Source organism: Puma concolor, chromosome D3 (assembly GCF_028749965.1).
Source record: "Puma concolor isolate L17-30 chromosome D3, mPumCon1.1.hap2, whole genome shotgun sequence".
Taxonomy (NCBI): Eukaryota; Metazoa; Chordata; class Mammalia; order Carnivora; family Felidae; genus Puma; species Puma concolor.
The window spans coordinates 64,213,607-64,232,547 of record NC_141678.1 but is presented as its reverse complement, the minus strand read 5'-3'; the positions used below and the strand labels follow the sequence as shown (position 1 = coordinate 64,232,547).

General features: G+C 37.7%; 1 pseudogene; it reads right to left on the bottom strand.

Moving 5' to 3' along the window:
- Positions 1-6,560: 6,560 nt before the first annotated feature.
- Positions 6,561-16,206, bottom strand: LOC112868185 (large ribosomal subunit protein eL8 pseudogene; annotated as a pseudogene).
- Positions 16,207-18,941: the final 2,735 nt, after the last annotated feature.

Below are 18,941 nucleotides of genomic sequence, written 5' to 3'. Positions count from 1 at the left end.
AAGTATAGCGGCAGTGAAATGCTTTTTGAGGAATTAGAAAAATGTCAGCATATGCTTTACATGTTCTCACAAGTCTAGTATTGGATTCTACTTCACCTCTTATGGGCAACAGGCAAAATTCTATAACTTCAGACAAAAAGAGAAAGTTATTAGTTTTTCCAGGACAGATATCACATTTATTAATCTATCCCACATAGTGTCTTGTACATAACAGGTGATCAATGAATGTTTTGTTTTTTAATTAAGTAAGCACCCAGAGAAGTGCTTGGGACAGCCGGATTTTAGAAGGTTTTAAAGACATTACAAATTGATAATGGTTATGACAGAAATAAAAATTTCTGGATTAAACAGGATGCATTTGCAATGGTAGGTTGAGGTGGGGATTTTATTGCTATGCGGGGAAAATATGTTGTCAGCCTTGCTGGGAAGTCAGAGGGTCAGCAGAATGACCCATGCACATCTATAATCAGAATTTTATTGTTGCCCTGGGATTTGGACAGCAAATAGAGACAGTTATGAAGCCTTTTTTGTGAACACAGTATGTCCACCTTAAATGAGCCGAGATAAGTGTAGTAATATTCCGTACCTTCCCAGAAAGGGGTCGTGTTACACTTAGGGCTCCAAGATAGAAGCTAACACTGTAATGGGGCAGATCTTTTTTTTTTCCTCCTCTTTCTTTTACAACTGTGGCTCAGCAATATTGCAAAGTTGGTTGCTTAATTACTCCTATATGAGTCTCCAGGGTAGGTTTCTTTTCACAGAGCTTTCAGAAGAAATGGAAATAGAAATAATGACTGTCTCACCCACTTTTTTGTTGTGAAAAATAAGAAATGAGCAGTCACCTCAGCCTGTAAAGTAGCTAACAGGCAAATCTGTTTCATACAACAGGGCTAGAATTTGATAGTCTTGTAAAGAAAATAATAGTTTAAGGGCAAAATGAACAAGTTCTTTCTCTCATCCACTTTTTTTTCTCTTTTCTTCCCAAAATGATTGACAGCTCTATTAAATATCTCCTTGGCTAACCGGGAAGACAAATGGTTTGTCACAGAGATTGCTTATCCTGGAAGACATTAATAAACCTTTGTCTACCAGACTGGATGTGCTGTCAGTGGGGGCGAGGAAGGTAACTTGTTAGGCTCTGAGTCCTTTCCTCCTTTCTGTACCCAGATAGAGAATCGCATTTCCTATGGTGGGGGATAGCTAACTCCAGATGCTCAGATCTGTTCTTGTGGACTTTGAAGTAAGCATGAAGGGTAAAAACTGTCATTTTGAATTATTTGTAGGCTATGATTTAAAGCGGTGTGTCCTTTTAATGATTTGAAAACCACTTGCAATGTAGTGCCATGTAAGAATACTTTGAACTTCCTAGAATTGAAATACTTTCTCCCAATAATGTTTCATATTACAATTTCAAAATATAAAATCCCGTCCAAGTGCCTATTATATTCTAAGGAAAATGTTAATAAATTATGTAGCTTATTCTCTCTCTCTCATTAACTATTGCCCCTCTACCACCCCACTCCTCAAACAACTACCACCAGCCAGAATATAAGTTCCAAGAGAGCAGAGTTCTTTTGTCTGATTTGTCAATACCTGCTTCCTCTGCTTAAAATTGAGCCCAACACTTAATAAGTGAAAATATTTTTGAATAAATTATTCCCATACAATTAATAAGGAGCATGTTGGTTGTATCTTACTCAAAGTCACAGAGCCACATGGAGTTGAATTCCGTTCTCAGCCTGGGACAGAAAAAGAAGGTGTTTCTTTTTTGATACTCACAAAAACAACACAGGTGCTGGCAGCCCTTGTACCAGAGAGTCTCTGAGCAGGAGTGATCAGCTCAGTTCTCTTGATTTAACAAACTGTGGAGGCAGGAGGCCACACAAGTCCTGTATGACTTCAGCCATGCTTTCTCTGCTATATCAACAGAGAAGTATTCACTTTTTGGTCAGTGCTCTGTACCCATTTCAGAGTTATAAGGTGGTGGGGAGGTACCAGTTCTCTTTGGAAAACTAGTCAAAGCTCAAAGCTCTAAACCTTCTCCAGACACACACACACACACACACACACACACACACACACACATTTCTGCACAATTTTTTAAAGTTCACAAAAGGACCTGAAGCAAAGATTAAGAATGCTTGACTTAGACATTACTCTTGTATAATTATCACTCGTGCCTGTTGTGAGCCAGTTTGGAAATTGTACTAGAACCCCTCCTTTTTCTAATAAGCACCTATACTTGATTTTTAATGTAGAATCTGAAAATAGGCTTAATGTTTCTCAGTAGCTCTGGAAGCCTTATGGGTCAGTGTTCAGGTTTTCCATTGGTTCCTTGTCCCCTGGTCAACTCCTGTTACTCTTACCATCCTACAGTGAGCACTGAGAAGTACACTTTTCAAGGGCAAATTTTATTCATCGTAGCACTGCTAGTTTTGAAGCATTCTTCTTTTTGTCTGAAACAGTGTAGCCATGATGTCAGAAATGTGACAGTTAGTTCCAAACATAGGTAACACAGGGAAATTCATTAATAATAAAATGGAAGATATGTACCTAATTTTAATATGTAAATTTAGCTTTAAAATCTCAGTAGAGATTTTTAGTATTTGAAGATAAAATCTATTCATGAATGTATTATCTCTTTGGATTGAACATTCAACTTTTGTTCCTAGGAATCTAAATTAATAAAATGATAACAAACTTTTAAAAGTTGGAAAACATTTATGAGCTGGACTTATGTTCTTAAGACCTGATTTACTGATCTAATAATTGGTCAGAAGTACATCTAGCCAAGGAGGCTACTTCTGATCTAAAAAGGAAAATAAGGATATTTGCCACAGAACTTCATGGTTGCCATTCAGAAAATCTCCCAAGTGGTAAAGGATATTACTAAGAAAATTCTTACTTAACAATCCAGTGGAATTTTGTCTAATGTCTTTTTAGAACTAGTTGTTACTCACAAAGAGAATTATAGAGTGATGTTCTTGCTAAGCAAATTTCTGTTTGATTCAAGATAAATGATTACTTTCATTGTGGCATTTTCTGGTAGCTTCATTATACCCACGTGTAAAGACCATTTCCTGGACAATACTTACTTCATTTGCTTATATCTTAAATGGCTCATGGATTTTTCACCTCTTATTTAAATCTCTTAAATGCAAGTTGTAATATAGCACATAAATGAAATGAGAATAAGGTCTTTAGCAAAGTATTTTCTACTAACAAGTGTAATGATCATGTGTTTTTGTTCATTTGTTATCTAAATCCTAATTGCATTTCTACCCTGAATCTTGACACAGTAATTTGTATCTCAATGCATTCCTAATTTAAGCATTAAAAATAAAAGCAAAATCTGTTTTTGGTTCTTGAATAAAAAGCACCATAGCACCATAATTGTAATTAGTGACAAACAGTGCTGTAGTTTTCTTATTATAGTGATAGATAAATACTATAACTGCATTGCTGTCTCCTAAATGAAGTATAATAAGCTCTGTCAGCACAAGATGGTTCTCTTTTAGATATGAATACATTTTGCCCCATAAAACCAAAAAATCCATTTTTACTTCTATTAATTTCTTGATTATTTATTACACAGAAGACATTTAAGTCATATTCCATGAAATAGCTTCACATTGTCCTGCATCCTTTGGTCCCGGAGAATTTTCTCCCTTCCCATCAATGCATACTAGCTATGATAATAGAAATCTAGTCAATTCAAGTATTAAAAACAAGCATAGAAGTTAATTGATTGGAAATGGCTGTTGGTCCTATTCTTGAGATCATCTAACCTCGTCTTTTTCTTTGTTAATGTACTGATTGTTCATTGCCTGATTTGTAGGGTAGAGTGGTAACTTGCCTACACAGAGATGAAATAATGACAAGAACAGTCTCCTCTGGCTATAGTATAATTTGTCACTAATTTAAAAGTTATATCCAAGCAGGTTATTCAATCACTGGTGTGTGGAGACTCGACCTCAAGCTGTTATGCATTCCTTGATTCTGGGTTGAGACATCTTTTCTTCTACCAGGCCCTTGGGAATATCATGGGGTCATTAATTTTCAGTTTGCTTTAACAGCAAGATTTCTCATGCTCACAAAAAGGGAATTGAACTCTGTGCCCCTTAGTAATTTGGTTCTTTGTGTTTGGGATTGAGGGCAGGGGAATACATTGGAATGCATTTACATCCAATCAATATTTATTGCTTATACAATATGGTAAGGTAAAACCTGGCTGCAATTAAGCCACAGGCTGTTAGAATCTTCCCAAATTCTGTTATATGAGCAACTGGAGGAAAAATGAATAAAGGTGCAACCCCACACCTTAGAGTTTCTTTACAGAGATCAAAAGGGAGCTCGTAGAAAACACCTGGGGTACCATTGCCTCTTCTTCCTTCAGTTTCTCCATCTTCCGTACCCACACATGTAGGCACAGCTTTCTGGGCAATATGTAGCACATACATCATCCCAGATAGCACACAACTTCAGCAAAAAATTATGGCTGCAGAGAGTACATTTTGAACTCTCCCACAGCCGAAAAGCTGTTTACCATAGGATTAGTTGATTTGAGCAGGGGAGATTCAAGCCAGATTCATTCTTCTTGTTTGCATGCCAGGAAGGCAGAGGCCACCCAGAGCCTCCCAGCCCACAGCTGTTTCAGAGAACTACTTTTCTGTTTCTGAGTGCAGAGGTGGTGCCATCTGCACTGCTTGAGGTTTTCTTGTGGGCACATTCTGTACTCTGCTACAGGCTTTTTAATTAACTGAAAGCCAGCTAAAGGGATGCTCATCTATTGAGGCTGGAGAGTAGGAGAAACAAAATCACAGAAGATGAAGAAAATGAAAAAAAGTCTTTATTATCAGAAGACTAATATTCTGCAACAGTACCTTGGATGAGACCCAATGTTTTGAACCAGCCACCAGGGAACAAGATCAATTGCATAAGGACAAAAACATTTATGCTGTATTAAGAAGGGGAGCAAATCATCATAGTTATGCAAAGCAGGCAGAGCATTATGCTATAGGGCTCTATCCATAAAACATAAGTGTTTGATAATTATCATAAAGGTAAAATGCATTCGCTAAAATAGTGTGCCTTGGAAAGTAGCATGCACCACACAGTTTACTTTTGATTTTGCTGGAGGTGTTTTCTTAAATAGCTCAATTAAAATAATTTTCTCTACTTATGAGTTAAACTCAACGTAAGTACAAATCTGTGCATATAATGGCATAATTCAAACCTACATCCATATCTAAGTACCGTAGAAAAAAATTCATAATTCTTTCTTATTGCTTCTGCCAACTCCCTGCCCTGCGGGCCTCCTTCACAATATTCCCTCCCTGCTCCCAATCCAGCAGACTTTCCTCTCCCAGCTCTTCTGGGATTTTTCCTGCAGTCTTATAGATGGTTTTCTTTAAGCAGTAACATAAGTTGTTTAAAGGTCAATTTTGATGGAATTCTAATAAACACTTAGTTATTGCTATTAATATTCTGTGTACATAAGTACTACTCATCATAGTTATTCTTTTTTTTCAGTCACCACAAGTGACTCTGAAAAAAATCTCTGTGCCTGGTCTGATACAACTCTAAGGCAACCGAGTTGCATTTCCTTTTGATTTTTAAAAAAGAGGAAACAAATTGGACCTCTGCAGTCAGATTTAGTCTGTGTAAATAATCCTCACTGTTGATAAGAAAAGATTCCATAAAAATACAGGATTTGTTAGAACAACAATTTAAATCAGTATTCTTTATCCCTGTATTCCTGCAATAAACCAGTGTTTGTTGAACATATTGAAACAAATGAATTATTACTTCTTCATGGGTTTTCATCTTGAATCCCAATTTCAACTCTGGGTTTCAACCCTACCTTTCTAAAGGCTTGTTGGATATTTCTGTTCGTAGTTAGTTAGCACTGCTCTCTCACTTAGCAACACCTTCACCACCAAACCTACTTCCCTTTAAGACTACCCTTCATCCAATTTCCATCACGAATGGGTTGAATGTACCAGCCACCAACATTCATGAGTTTGGTGATTTTCCCCTCTCCCTCTGTTTGTGTCTCATTTGGGTTACTGTCAGCCCGGTCCTTGAGAGAATGCAGTGAGCACTTCTCTTCTCACCCTTGTTAGACAGGTAGTGTGAATACAATATGAGTTTTTGGTTTTTAAGCATCAAATATTTTGTGGTTCTTTGTGATCACAGAATAATCTAGCCTGTCCAGACTAATATAATCATACTGAATTCTACATAAACAATTTATCTCTCAAGAGTAATGACAATTTAATGTCTTCCTTTTAAATAACCCTATTTTATAGGTTTTTCTTGTCATAGAGCTCTAGCCAAAATCTGCACTATATTATTGAATGAGTGAGGATATAGTGCACATTCTTGTTTTCTTCCTAATTATAAAGAAAATACCATTTAGTATGAGGTTTATCTTGAGCAATTTTGTCAGTACTTTTTAGCAGATGAAAATAATTTTCTCTTCCATTCCTAGTTTGCTAAAGGAGTTTAAAAGAGAACTTTCTATTACTTTTATGTACAGAAAATTCAGCAGCACACACTTAGCCCAGTTTGGTGGCCAGTTCTTTAGACTTTGCCTTTTCCATCTTGGTAATGTGAGCCATCAACTTTGGACCCAGGATGCTGCCTCCCCAATAAAGATGGATCTCATCATATCTGTCATTGTCATTGGTCCCAATAGTTTCCACCAGCTTATCCAGAGCTCCTTTGTTTTCCCAGTTAACCTATGTGAAGATGTAGGTCTTCCTGTGGACAGGGTGCCCCAGCCTGGCTTTCCCCTTGATGATGCAGTAGGGAACCCCATCTTATGACACAGCAGGCAGGAAGACAATCAATTCAATGGGATCCACATCATGTGCAATCACTACAGGCTGAGCCTTCTTGTTTTCCACCAAGGTGGTGACAGTATTAACCCCAGCTCAAATGACAGGCAGCCTCTTAGTGGGGACATGCCCTTTGCTGGAAGCTTTCTTCTCAGCCCCAGGGGCCAACAGTCTCTGCTTCTTCTCTTGCTCTATCTCTGGTCTGTATTTGTGAGCCAGCTTAAGCAGTTGAGTAGCTGTTTGGTGGTCCAAAGCCTGGGTGAACTGGTTAATTGCAGGAGGCACTTTTAGACATTTATACAGAATAGTCCTTTGCTACTGCAGCCAGAGGTAGTGGGGTCATTTGACAAAGCGGGTAAGGTCCCTTTTGGGCTGGATGTCCTGTCTGAAGGCAGAATTCTTGGACCTTTTCTCAAACAGGGGAGTGACCACCTTCTTGTTCTCCTGCTTCTTCACGACAGCAGGAATCAGGGCCACCTTTTTCCCCTTAGCCTTCTCTCCTTTTTTGCATCTTGGATGGCTGGAGGAGACAACTAGACTTTTTTTAAATCATCAGTGGGTTGTCAGATCTTATCAAATGATTTTCCTACATCTGTTGACATGCAGATATAGTTTTTCCTCTTTTAAGTTTTTAATGTGGTGATTTTATTACTTCATTCTTCTAATGTTAAACCAAACTTACATTTCTAGGTTTAATTTAACTATACTATCCTTTAAAATGTATTGCTGGATTCAGTTCATCAACGTTCTTTTAAAAATTTTGTCACTTATAGTCTTGATCAAGACTGGTCTGTAGTTTTCCTTTCTTATATTTCCTTGAGACGTTTAGGAATCAAGATTACAAAATGAATTGGAAAGTATTCTCTGTTTATCTAGACTCTGGAGAAGTATATATAAGATAGAATGTATCTATACCGTGTGTATAATTCACAAATGAATAAATATTCATATAGTGGGGTTGAACTAAACTTTTTTAATGATGAAGGGATGTTGAAATTCTTTGGTGACCAGTGATACACATAAAGCATATAAATTCCCTAGTTTGACATTTGACGCTCTCTACAGTCTAGCTCTAGGCTCTTTTTTCCAATCTTAAGCCTTAGGGGAAAACATTACTCTTGATTTCCATTAGCTATATTCCTTTTCTTTTCCTAAATTTGTAGAACTGGTATTTTAAATCCATAAGAGAGCTTGTATGGTCTCTGGAAAAGTCTTATCCTTTTTCAGATGAATTTATCTGGTCTCAAGAAGGTTGAGTTAGTTTTCCAAAGGCACGTGACTAAAAGAGTCACCCTGTAGGTTCTAACCTCCTTTGTGAAGTTGTCTCTTGTTTTTCTAACCACTTTCCTGCAACAGCAGTATGACTCACCACTGCAGTTATAACACACTATACCAAACTCATCCCCTCTCACAATACATGACTTCCCCAGAAGACTGCTAGTACTTATGACAGTCTGTTATTTATGTGGGTAGAAAATGCAGGGTATGCTATAGACACACAATAAATACTTGTGGATTGAATGTGCTGTTGAATGCACTGTGTGTTCCATTACACTGTAAACTTCCTGAAGACAAATTCAGTGCACAGAAGGTGCTCAAAATATGTACATTAAGTAAAGGAATGCATGGGATAAACCATATGGTTTGGAATAAACCATGAATAAACATATGAAATAAACCATAAAGTGCTAGAACCAGCCCAGTGATTTTTTTTCTACTCTAGCTTGCTACTCTGTAGACAAAGGACATAAATTCACAAACAATACGTATTTGAAACACCTTACTTTATTTTCTGAAAGAGAACTGATTATTCAGGAGTTAACAGGAGAAGAGATTCCCTAAGGAGATTTTTTCTAAAAACAGCCTGTTTCGAAAGGTTGCCTCAGGGATTGTTGTGCTAAATGCTCTCAGCAAAATGCAGAATAACAGGCATCCATGTGCTCTTTGTGTAATCAAAAGGGCTGTGCTATTCATGTGTCTGAGTGTGTGTGTGGAACAAAGAAGAATTTATAAATATTTATAAAATATACTCAAAAGTAGTACGTGCTTCCAGAGTTAGAAACGATGATTTGTGCAATAAGATTTAAAGTGTGGTATTTTCTTTAATTAAGCATTTATAAATTAATAACACAACCTAACATGTTCTATTTAAAGTTAAGATTTTATTTTTTATTGGTATTTTTAAAACAGCTTTATTGAGGTATCACTGACAATGAAAAACAGTGTAAATATTTAAAGTATACAATTTGAAAAGTTGACATATACACCTTCATGCAACCATGACTACAGTCAAGATAATGAACATATCATTCATCTCCAAAAGTTTCCTCTTGCCCCTTTGCTATCTCTCCCTTCTCCTCCTATCCCTACCAACTATGTCCAGGCAGCTACTGATCTACTTACTGTCATGAAACATTAGTTTTCATTTCCTAGAATGTTATATAAATGGAGTCATGTGGTATATATACTTTCTTTGTCTGGCTTATTTCAGTAAGGTTAATGACATTGTGATTCATCCATGTTATAGTATATACTAATATTATAATTCTTTTTTTAATTGCTGAATAGTAGTCCATTGTATGGATATACCACAGTTTGTTTTATTCACCTAGTTGATGGCCATTAGGATTGTTTTCAGTTTTTGACACTTAAGATTACTAGATATTAATGCACAAGTTTTTATATGGACATGTATTTTCATTCTTCTTAGAAATACTTAGGAATGGAATGGCTAGATTCCATAGTAAGTGTATTTTGGGGGGAGAGGGTATGTTTTTTGCTTTTCAAAGAAATTACCCAAGTGTTTTCCAAAGTGGCTGCACCACTTTATGTCCCCACCAGCATGCTTAAGAGGTTCAACCTAAAGTTAAGATTTTAAACAACTTAAAGTTTATAATGTGCTCTTTGTTTTTTATTAATCTGTGCATTTCCAGAGTACCTATCAGTTATTGAAAATGAAAATGTAATTGAAACACCGCCCTAAGGTTGAGTCATTAATGTTTTTTTAAGGTTATTTGTTTGAGACAAAGAGAGAGCACAAGTGGAGGAGGGACAGAGAGAAAGACAGACAGAATCCCAAGCAGGCTCCTCACCATTAGCACAGAGCCTGATGTGGGGCTTGAACTCACAAACTGCAAGATCATGACCTGAGCCGAGATCAAGAGTCAGACACTTAACGGACTGCACCACTCAGGCACTCCAAGTCATTAATGTTTTATAGAGGACACAAATGCTGACAAATTTCATGTATTTGGTCATGATCCTCATTATCACCAGGTTGTGAGTCAACTCATGTAGAGATTCTCTAGAGTCACAAGAACAGCATATACCAAGGCCCAGTCAGAGCCTGTGGAAGGTTGAAGAGAAAATAGGATGCAGAAGTATTTGAACTTTGCTTATATTCCAAGGTGACAAGTCTGGATGTTATTCAAGAAATTATGGAGTGGCAGGAATAATATCATTTTATATTGTTTATATTATTTTCAGTGTAGTACAGGGTTATGAAAAGCAGTGTTGTGTAGTGGGTAAGATCATGGACTCTGAAATCAGATTGTATGGGTACATACCCAGTGCTGCTTCTTTTAAGCTGCATAACCTTAGGGAATTTCACAGCTCCTTATTTTCTTCATCTACAAATGAAGACAACAATTGTAACAACCTCCTTGGGTTGTTTGGAGGATTGATGAATTAATAAATATAAAGCACTTAAGACAATGCCAAGCATACTGAAGCAGCATATATGCTAAGTTGATGATGATGAGAGATGATGATGATGATGATGATGATGATGATACAGTATTAAAATAGAATTAACAGTGAGGTCCATAGTTGGAAGTGGGGAAAGCATTTAGAGAAGCAAAATTTTACCTTAAAGAGAATGACTTTGAATAATGACCAGATATGCTATTATATTTACTCCTTGTCTCTTCTCTTCTGGTCAAAATGGGATCAGACATAACTCTTGTTAGACAAAGGTGTTGAAATTAAATGTGATTGGAATATAAAATCTGGAATTTAGATAACTGAAATTTGGAATGGACAAGAAAATGTGACCTTACAGTAGCAACTTCTAAGAAGTTCTTTTTATTTCCCCCTATCAAATAGATGTAGGGATTATAGTATATGCTAAGAGGAGAATGACATTGAACAGTGAAGATTTTGGAAATTAATGTGAAGAAATCTTTGTGAAAGACTCTCTTTATGTCAGCTTCCATCTTAATTAACTCTATTGGAATGGCTGGCAACACAGTTCTTCAAATAGTCCTGAAACACTTGCTCTTAACCATTATGCTACACACGACTGCTGGGGGTGGGGTGTTGAGAGGTGAATAGTTCTAAATATTTAAAGCAACTAGATCCCTTTTTAGTAAGTTCACTCTGGAACAGTGTGAAACATGGTCTGAAATTGGGAAGCACTGAGAGTAAGTAGTCCAGATGCATGTTCAATAGTCCAAGGTCAGAAATGGTGAAGTTATGGATCATGTCAGTAGAGAAGGAGAAGTATTTTAGGATAATGTTTTGGGTTTGTTGATAGCATCTAAGAATGAGAGAAGTTCATGGGGTAGATGTTGAGAGTGTTAATTTTCCTTAGGAGCACAGAAGTTGAGAGTGTTGTTTGGGTAAGATAATTAGGTGAGACACATATTAAGTTAGTGTTGTCTGAAGCTGGTCCTATTTGTGATCAATTGAAAATAAATTAGAGTTTCTGAATAGCAGGGGCACATGGGTGGCTCAGTAAGTTAAGCATCCGACTCTTGATTTTGGCTTAGGTCGTGGTCTCATGGTTCATGGAATTGGGGCCCACCCTGCATAGGACTCTGTATTGACAGTGTAGAGCCTGCCTGAGATTCTCTCTCTCCCTCTCTCTGTCCCTCTCCCACTTGTTCCTCTCTCTCTCTCCCTCTCTCTCTCAATAAATAAGCATTTTTTAAAGAGAATTTCTGGAAACAAAATGTATGGAGATTTCATCAACCTGGAGCCAAAGGCAAAAATGGATAAAATTACCAAGAGAAAAGCATGTAAAACAAACAAACAAAGAAAGGGAACAATAACAGAAAGCTGGAAAACATTGGCATTCAAAAGGAAGATGAAAAGTAATGTGAGAGGAAAGATGAGCAAATTTTCCTTCAATGACCTCTTCATCCTTCCCTTATATTTTGATGTTCCCAGGGTACCATGTTCAACCCCTGTTCTTTAATGTATATACCTTTGTCTTCAGCTCAGAAGCCAAAAAGCCAACTGCCTACTAGATATTTCCATTTCAGCAGCCCCCACCTGGCAATTCAAACTCCTCCAGGGAGTCCCTCATTTGACCATATTAAGTCCAAAAACTCCTTTTATGCCCCCTCTTTTAGTGAAGTGCACCATCATTCACCTAGTGGCTCAAGTCTAAACAAAGCTCTGGATCATTCTATGGTACTTTCCCTTCCACATTTTCTAAATTTAAGTTTACTGCATTTCAAAAATTCTATACCATTTAGAGCTAACGCACTCCTTCCTCTTATTAACCATAGTAACTCCCTTTTAAGTTAGGCTTTCACATTTATTCATCTGGTTGCTGTGCAGTTTCTTAGTTGTGTGTTCTGTCACCTCATCTCCTTCTGCACTTCCCCTGTGATTGTTTATGTCATTTCTTGCATTAAACATAGTATTGATTTCCCCATGGATAAAATTCAAATTCCTTGGAATTGTATATAATGATTCTTCGAGTCTTGGCTACCTATTGATCTTTATCTTTCACAAATTCTTAAGTGTGAAGCCCCTAATATATATACCTTGCTGGTTTGAATTTCAGAATGATCTGATGTAACTGACCATGCATATGTATTTTATTGCTTGAAATGTCTAAATCAGTGGTCATCAATTATGGCCTATGGACCAAATCTAGGCTGACATCACTTTTATAAGTTTTATTGGAATACATCCATGCCTCTTAATTTACATGTTATATATGGATTCTCTCACACTATGGGGCAGAGCTGAATGATTGTGATAGACATCATCTGCCCCCCAAACCTATAGTGCTTACTCTCTGGCCCTGCACAGAAAAAGCTTCCCTAACTTGGGTCTAAAGTGATGTTATAAATACTAAGGAAACTTGATCCAAAATAGGATTTCGGAAGTCAAGGAATGTTTTTGCAGGAAACTATGCATCAACTTCATATAAGTGCATAAGTTTAAAACAACAACAACAACAACAACAAAACTCTGTCTCTCGTATATTATAGGTAGAGCTTATATCTATTGTGTCCTCTTTATACACAAGAACTGAGATTGTCATGTCATCTCCCAATTTTCCACCCACTCTGACCACATTATTGTCTACTTTGAAAAATCCCTTCATTAATGGCCAGAAATCTGAAACCAAACACTTCAAGGCTTGTGGAAGCTATGGGAAAGGGCTTCACAGACTCCAGTCACAGACAACATGGTTGACTGAGGGCGAAAGGCACTGAGCTCTGATATCCATGGCTGCTTTTACACTGAGGTCATCCTCCCCAAAACTCTTGCCAGCTGATGAGTTCAGTATTGACTCTAAGGGAAACCTGTTCCTAGAAAACACATATTCCTCTGATGCTGACTTTGGCCTGAGGATTCCTTGAAAGCCTTGTCAAACATCCCTTGCATGGGGTCTAGGATGCTTATACCCAACCTTCCTCTTTCCTTCACTCAGAGACAGACTTGCATCACTACCCAACTGCTCTGCCAGCCTTCCGTGCCTCCCTTTCCATTTTTCTTTCATGGGCATTTTCCTACTAAATACTTGCATCTTAGCTCTCTCTAGGTATCTTCTGCTCAAGGGAATTAGATTTTGTTCCCCTTCTCTACAGAGCATGTCTAGTATTTTAACTTTCCCTCATCTTTTCCTCATTCCTCATTCCTCCCCCCTCCCCACTACTTCCAAAAAGAAAATCAACTTTTTTTTTTTGGTCAAGATGGTTAAAAGTCTATAGTGGAACATTCTTAGTGAAGCAATATAATGGAGACATTCTGGATCTTATTACCTCCTTAAAAGCATCAGAGTCTGCAGAATCTCAGAATGAGGTGAGCATTATTTTCTGTGACTTACTCACACAGCTTCGAAATAGTAGGCAAATGGGACACATGCATTTCTATTTTCATCTGGGACTTTTCTACTCTGATTAATTAAAGAAATGAAGAGAACTAAACTGGGTTATTCTCACATGGTGCCTAGTCATTGATTTATTAAGCAAATATTTATTGACTACCAGCTATGTGAGAGTCAGGCACTGTTCTAGGTCTGTGAATCAGGCCCTTCATTCCCAGCTTTGAGAAGTTAGTGCCAAATATATCATGCAGGCTCTGCCTCTTGACAGTAGCTTTGATGGCTCAGAGATTAGTCAAGAATTTATGAAGTACCCTTTGCCAACATCTACCAGCCCACATAGTCTACAAATTAGAAGTTAATTTTGTCTTATTTTTAAATTGCAAATATATGGGCGCATGGGTGGCTCAGTCATTTAAGCATCTGACTTTGGCTCAGGTCATGATCTCACAGTTCATGGGTTGGAGTCCCGCGTCAGGCTCTGTGCTGACAGCTCAGAGCCTGAAGCCTGCTTCAGATTCTGTGTGTGTCTCTCTCTCTGCCCTTCCCCTACTAGCACTCTATCCTTCTCTCTATCTCTCAAAAATAAATAAACATTTAAAAAAATGTTTAAGAATAAATTGCAAATATATCTTTGAAAAGTTAAGACTAAAATTGGATCACAACCTGATGTTTTGATTCAATCAAACAATTATATCAACTAGTGACTTGGGAAATCTGCCAGTGTGACTTTAGCAATGTAAAATAAACTAAATAAATCATACAAGAACCAAACATACATGAGAAAATATAACAAAAATAAATTTTTAAAAAGGACAGATGAAATACATATGAAGAATGAATTGACAAACCAGAAGAAATAGAAAGAATAAAGAAATAGGTAGAAAAAATATAGCTATGATATACAGAATATAGAAATAAATGTGATGGCATGCAGCTAGTCCAAGAAAGGGTGAGAACTAAAATTAAGAGGAATAAACACTCGAGCAAATAATGGAAATACATTTTTAAAATAATTTTTAAAGAGATGACAGATCTCTGATGAAAAGCGCCTGTAAAGTGCCAATAAGGAAGGCACTTGGACATCTTAGAAATGCAAGATTACTATAGATGCCAAAAACATTCCAAAAGCTTAGAGAAATAACAGATCATGTTCAAAAGGAAAAACGTTTTTAAGATTACACTAAATGCAGCATGGAGTATAGTTTTCAAGATACTGAAGGAAAAGATCTTAGAACTTAGAGTATTTATCCAACAATACTGTCATACTAGAATAGTCTGTCATACAAGTCCTTGGAAATTTTAGTCCACATCACTGACTAGGGATCAGTAAAAAAAATTTTAACAAAAATAAAAGTACCAGCAACATAATTTTAAAATAGGCAAAACAAGTTTTCTAGTAAATGGAACACATATGACCAGTAAACAACCTAAGACATGGTCGATATCTCTCATAATCAGGGGAATTGCAAATCAAGATTGCAATCAAATAGAATTTTAAATCCATTCATTAAGGAAAAAAAAGTATAGGAGGAGCCATCATGGGGGAGAAGTAGGGGGACTGGAATTCCCCTCATCCCTCAAACATAGCAGTATTGAGGTGAGAACACTTGTAATACCAGGAATCCAGGCTACACAGAGTGGCAGAAAAACCTCCACAAGGTACAGACAGAGCTTGGTGAGACACAGGTGTGTGTTTGCAAATTGAGAAAGATAAAACTGCTGTGTAGACATGGAGGGTATGGACCCCTTTGGTGGAGAAACAAAAGGGAGAGAATTTGGACAAGGGAAAAACCTCACCCGACCACAGAAAGGGGAATGAAAAATACAGAGAGATCCAGTTTCTACTTTGCACATGGCCTTAGAAGTGACGATCAGAGTTTTCAGGGTTGTGCAACTTTCTCCAGACTAGAGCCAGCCACATACTTGCACCTGGGGGCCGGGGGGAGCCAGCTCTGCAGCGATCTTGAGGGGTGTGCTGGAAGAGAACAGTTCCCTCCCTCGAGTACTGTGGGAAGAGGGTATATTGCTCCCCCCCACCTCCAAGGAAAAAAACCCTGCAGGCACCAGCCAGAGGCCCCTTTGTCACTGGGCAGAGTGGTGCTACCCCAGAACCAGGTCCATGTGGAGCTGGATCCTTTAAGACATCGGGTTTTGAATTCCAGTTCATTACCTGTGGAGCAGGGCAAGCCAGCTGTCCACACTGCTCTGTGACAACTGCCTAAACAATGTGGTTTGAGACAACTGGTCTGGGGAGGAGAGATTGGGGTGTCGCCATTTACTCTCTATCACCATCATGGTAGGGCTTCAGGGAAAACGGTTGGGTCCCCAGTGGAGGTGGACCTTACACCAAACCCTACCCCTCTGTGCCTGGTATCTCCTTATCTACTGGAGTGAGATTGACACTGACCAAACCAGGCAGCCTCTCCTCCAGACCAGCACAGCCCCTGGTCCCAGGCACCAACAGACAACTGTCTTGAGGTTTTGTATGTTACTTTGTTTATTTTCTATTTTTTATTTACTTTTTTTGTTTTATTATTACTATTATTTTTCTCTTCTTCTCTTTTCCCTTCTTTTTTCCTTCTACCCTCCTCCCCCCTTTTTGCCCCTTTTTCCTTTGGAATCAGGCTCATAGTTCCCGATTTGATTTTTGGTCAATTCTTATTATATATATTCTTTATTTCTATGTTCTGGTTGTTTGTTTGTTTAATCAGGAATTTTTACTCTATTATTTTTACACCTTTTCTGTATTTCCTTCTTCTTTATTTTCCTCTTTCTCTAGATTAAGCCTTATAGTTTCTTTGATACTCTGCCTGGTTGTTTTTTCTGCTTCTGTCATTTCTCTCTTTGTATGGGATAAGGCCCCTTCCACCACCACCTCTTTTCCCATTTTTCCAGGGTTACTTCAATGAACAAATCAAAGCACACCTGGTGGAAGATCCAAACCACCACTATGAACAGTGAGATGCAACAGAGATGCAACAACAGAGTACACGAAACACACTCCAAGAACACTTCCTTAAGTTCCAGGCCCTGGACACTGTATGACCCCTTTTTAATATAGTAGTAGAAATTCCAGGAGGAAATGACAGCCAGAGAATTGCTCAAAACAGGTATAAACAATATATATGAACATGAATTTAGAATAATGGTCATAAGACTAATAGTTGGGCTTGAAAAAAGCATAGCAGACAGCAGAGAATCTATTGCTACAGAGATCAAGGACCTAAGAAATAGTCACAGTGAATTAAGAAATGCCATAAACAAGATGCAAAATAAGCTACATGCAGTGACAGCAAGGATGGAGGAAGCAGAGGGAAAAATAAGTGAAATAGAAGATAAAATTATGGAAAATGATGAAGCTGAGAAAAAGAGGGATAGGAAATTACTACACAATGAGGGGAGAATTAGAGACCTAAGTGATTCAATGAAACGTGATAATATCTATTCCCTGACTTTAGCCTGTACTACAAAGCTGTAATCATCAAGACAGTATGGTATTGCCACAAAAACATTCACATAGGCCAATGGTATAGAATAGAGAACACAGAAATGGGCCCACAAATGTATGGTCAACTAATCTTCGACAAAGCTGGAAAGAGTATCCAAGGGGAGAAAGACATGTCTCTTTAGCAAATGATGCTGGCAGAATTGGACAGCAACATGCAGAAGAATGAAACTGGACCATTTTCTTATACCATACACAAAAATAAATTCAAAATGTATGAAACACCTATTTGTGAGACAGGAAACCATCAAAATCCTAGAGGAGAAAACAGGCAACAACCTCTTTGACCTTGGCCTCAGCAACTTCTTACTTGACATGTCTCTGAAAGCAAGGGAAATAAAAGCCAAAATGAACTATTGAGACCTCATCAAGATAAAAAGCTTCTGCACAGCAAAGGAAACAATCAACAAAACTAAGAGGCAGCCAATGGAATGGGAGAAGATATTTACAAATGACATATCGGATAAAGGGTTAGTATCAAAAATCTATAAAGAACATACCAATATCAATGCCCGAAAAACAAATAATCCAGTGAAGAAATGGGCAGAAGACATGAATAGACACTTTTCCAAAGAAGACATCCAGATGGCCAACAGACACATGAATAGATGCTCAACATTGCTCATCATCAGGGAAATGCAAATCAAAACCACATTGAGATACTAAATCTGGTAAGAGCAGCTAAAAATTAGCAACTCAGGAAACAACAGATGTTTGGCGAGGATGTGGAGAAAAGGGAAGCCTCTTGCACTGTTGGTGTATATACGTATATACATATATACAATGGAACACCAATAGGTGATGAAAAATAATGAAATCTTGCCATTTGCCACAATGTGGATGGAACTGGAGGGTATTATGCTAAGTGAAATAAGTCATTCAGAAAAAGACAGATATCATATGTTTTTACTCATATGTAGAATTTGAGAAACTTAACAGAAGACCATAGGGGAAGGGAAGGAAAAATAAGTTACAAACAGAGAGGGAGGCAAACCATAAGAGAATTTTTTTTTAAAAATTTTTTTAATGTTTATTTATTTTTGAGAATGAGAGAGAGAGAGACAGAGCACGAGTTGGGGAGGGGTAGAGAGAGGGAGACACAGAATCAGAAGCAAGCTTCAAGCCATCAGCACAGAGCCCAATGCGGGGCTCAAACCCACGAACCGTGAGATCATAACCTGAGCCAAAGTCAGTCGCTTAACCGACTGAGCCACCCAGGTGCCCTGGCAAACCGTAAGAGACTCTTAAATACAAAGAACAAACTGAAGGTTGATGGTGGTGGGGATTTGGGGGGTTAGGGAGGATGGGAAATGGGCATTGAGGAGGGCACTTATTGGGATGAGCATTGGGTGTTGTATGTCAGTGATGAATCACGGGAATCTACTCTCAAAAGGCAAGACTACACTGTATATACTGTATGTTAGCTAACTTGACAATAAATTATTACAAAATTTAAAAAGAAACACAATGTTAAGATTAAAGACTTTCCAAAAAAAGAACAATCGATAAAAATTTAGACATAACT